This window comes from Aegilops tauschii, chromosome 5, assembly GCF_002575655.3.
Source record: "Aegilops tauschii subsp. strangulata cultivar AL8/78 chromosome 5, Aet v6.0, whole genome shotgun sequence".
NCBI lineage: Eukaryota > Viridiplantae > Streptophyta > Magnoliopsida > Poales > Poaceae > Aegilops > Aegilops tauschii.
Genome location: NC_053039.3, coordinates 138,518,389 through 138,522,187, shown reverse-complemented (window position 1 = coordinate 138,522,187; position 3,799 = coordinate 138,518,389). Strand labels below are relative to the sequence as shown.

Sequence of the window (3,799 nt, the reverse complement as noted above, 5' to 3'; positions counted from 1 at the left end):
ACACACTCTATATTCTCTAACGCAGATTGTCTATCTAGGTCAGTCCATCCAAGCCGCCCCCACTATTTCGACCTCATGGCGGGCCACGCTTGCTCTCTCTCTCTCTCCCTCTCTCTCTGTATGTCTCGATTGACCTTGCTCTTTCTCGGACACAAACGATATATCTCCATGTTTGAGCCCAATTGACATATTCATATTGTATACTCTCTCACGCACATTGCCTATCTAGATCACTCTCTCCAACCCGTCTCACTCTTTCGATCGCACGATGACCCACACTCACTCAATCTCTCTCCCTTTATATATGTAATCAATTGACCTTGCTTCCTCCCACGCACAAAATATATCTACATGTCTGTGACTGGATCATCTCTCAAGATCTATATTAGAGCACTCATCCTTCCCAAAAGCTCAATCTACAACAAACACCCCGCTATACCAACGCACGCCTAGCAACGATGATGATAATATGTGTTGTTTGGGTTATCCTCCGACCCTCCCCTACTTAGGTCTAACCTCCCCCTTAACGCCCCGTGCCCACCTCCTCCGCTCCAAATATCACGCCCCAAACAGCCAAAAGAAAATCCACGATCTCTGTCTTCCCCCGATTACTCTCTCTCTCCCCTACGATTACTCTCTCTCTCACCCCAGTTCCATGACCTCCGACGCCGCCGCTCCCGCCGCCTCCGTCTTCGAGTTCGGCTAGGTCCGACAAGCTACAGCGGTGTCGCTCACCGGCCTGGCTCCCCGCAGTACTCTCCTCCGATCCTCCGCCGCCGCGACGTCCTCTGCGCCCCTACATCAACCCTAGGCGCCATGGGTCGCCGGCGCGGCTCCTACATCTCCTCACGTTTGTAGGCACACTACCCCGCATCTCTGCACACACTGCTACCAGTTCGGGCTCGACATTGCTGCTTCGCCTTGGCTACCTCAACTCCAACACCTGCGATTCAGTTTCAGTAAGGCACTTCCCTCCTCTGCTCTTACCTGCTCTGGTTCTTTGTGTGTCATGGCCATCATTCCACGTTTCATTCTTTGCCGTCGATCACGATTTTGATCTCCTTGACACCGCTATACTGCCCCTACCACTACCGCTGCTTCCGCTGGAGCAGCAGGAACAACACCCCTCCATTGGCAGGAGTCTACGGATCTATGGTCGTGCCGTTACTGTGAACTCCACCACCGTGTTTGTCATACTATTCGATTTAGCTGCCGCTCCAAGGATTGTATCATAACTTGCTGATGGTTTCTTCGTTGCTGTGGTTCCTGGCTCATTTGGAATACTCACATGACATGGGTGACAACTGTGCTGCTACTTCCAACACCATATACCCCTCAAGCAGGTGAGGGCGCTGGCCATGTACTCTCCCTGTCCCTAAATCTTACTGTATGCTTCTACTTCTGTCAATTGTAATTTATTTTTGTGCAGTCCTGACAGTTTGGTCGTCCTGTGATGTAATGCATATAACTGGACTTGTGCCATTCAGAAGTATTAACTGACCATTTACATGTATCATTTATTGGTGTATACTTTTTTTTGTCTTTTAGGTGATCTCGAAATTGTGAATGACAATGCAAGCTAGTGCTTATGGTATGGCTAATGTTCCTCTTATTTGGATTTGCAGAACTTAAATGTCCTTGCACAGGCTTACGAACTGAGTGCATCATTCTTTGTACTACCAAAATTTACTACATATCCATTCTGGGTTTGACTATAAATGTGCAAATGGATGTATTGCTCAAATTAAAAAAAAATCCTTGTTCTAGTGTGGCTGTATATGTCAACGCTATTCAGCTTTGGGGAAAGATCAGGGGGCTACTACTTCTACAGAGAGAGGTACGACTGCATGATTCCCCAAGGCTTGAAAAAATTATGGGTGATTTACTTGACATAATCTGCAATGCTATTAAAAAAACTTAGTTTGAAAATTTTGTGTATTCACTATTCACTCTTCAAACTATTATAGTTGATATACATCTATATGAATCAGAGTGTCAAGAAAACACACTTGTTAGCATTCAATACGGTACCTGATTTTTAGCTTCATGCGAATTATTTTTTCTCTACTTTTAAGTAGTTCTAGAAATTTTGGAATCTCTGCATTTAGATTTATTTTTCTGGAGAACTACAGCACCACGGATGCAAAGAAAGATGTGCTACTTGTCAATGCAAATATTTTTTGGTTAGGTACCTCGATGTATATTACTTTATTTTTTCTTTTTAAGGTGTTTAACTCAATTAACATATGGATAGTTTGTTCATAATAAAACAAAGATCAAAGGTGGTTGTTGTATGTAAGCTAGTGCTCTGTTTTCTCCAGAGTTGAGTGATACCGCTGGGCTGTAAAAGGTGTTTCGAACAAATTATGACATATCAAAGCCTTCAGACATGACCACATATTTTAGATTATGAAACTATTATTATCCTCCAGTGCTTGCTTCAATTTTGGTGTTGCTTGCTTCAACTTGGGTGTCCAGAGAAGTGAAACCTCAAGTAATGTGTCCACGGAAGCACTGTATTGTATATGAAGTGAAACTTTCTCTACTGTATGGGGATGCAAGTGCAAGGATCAAATAAATGTTCTTTTACAGATAAGTTATGATCAGTTTATATTGTTTGGAATCCAACATGACTGAGCAACGTTTATTATTGCTTTTACTTTTTGCAATATGAATATTTGTTATGGTTTTTTTTCCAAGGTTGGGAAATTCAAACAATGCAATGATGTTGCTCATGCTACACTCCAAAGTACTGACCCATAGTATAATATTAGACTTGACAGTGTTAATACTGAGTATGAATTCATGGTAGTACGAGCTGATACGACCACTCAAAAAGGTCTTTTTTTGCTCATGTAGCAAGATTAATTATTGGATGCCCTAACCTTGTATGTTGCCCTTTAAATTTTACTACCATATTAACCTGTTGTCTCATGGTATTAGTGATCTCATTTCTTTGTTGTTGTAGATTGGCAAGATAAATTGATGACGCGTGACTCAGTTGTTGATTGCAGGATCCAGAATGGGACTGCTACCAGATAGTTTCATAATATATTTTAGATTGTCATTTTCAGGGTCAATGTTTCAAACATAAAGTTTTTGAATGGCTGTGATGTTGATTGTAAGGTCGAGAATAGTCTATTACATATAGTTTCACATCTTGTAATCTTTGTATCGCGTTCTCTGTAATGCAACTGAATCTATTAACTAAACGAGTTAATATATGCGACATTTCTAGTTCTTATATTGTTTCTCCTACGCACTATCGGCATTGACCTAATAATTGCGATGGTGACGTAAAAAGTACCATTAACTGTTCATGTAGCGTGGCAAGGTTTGTATGACTTGGAATGATATGCTATGACCATTTTAAAATCCTTTTTGTGGGCAGTAGCCACCAACGCATATGAAGCGTTGTTATGCTCTAACCATAGATGTTGCTATCTTACAACGCTTAATTACGCCGTTTACCAATACATGAATATACATTGTTGTAGACCCTTGCAACGCCACCTACGACAACACATACAAATCCGTTGGAGTAGGTCTTACCAACGTTATGCGTTGCTAGGGGGGGGGGGGGGTTCTTGTTGCATATATATCTTTTCAACGAATGTCGGACCACACTCACTTTGTCTCTCTATCTATCTGTGTCTTGATTGACTTCGCTTTCTCACGCCGTATCTTCCACACATTGAAGCTACCTCTCCATCCCTCGCAAAGCCGGAGCTATTTACATTACGAGGGGGACTCCAACCTTGGATTAATTTGTGAAGGCATTTATTCCTGTGGGTTTAGA

General features: G+C 42.0%; 1 long non-coding RNA gene across 1 annotated transcript; it reads left to right on the top strand.

The window, feature by feature from the left end:
* Positions 1-466: 466 nt before the first annotated feature.
* On the top strand, positions 467-3,242 carry LOC120964421 (uncharacterized). Its single transcript, XR_005756629.3, has 2 exons — positions 467-1,343; positions 1,626-3,242. It is a non-coding gene; the product is annotated as an uncharacterized lncRNA (long non-coding RNA).
* The last annotated feature ends 557 nt before the right edge of the window (positions 3,243-3,799 follow it).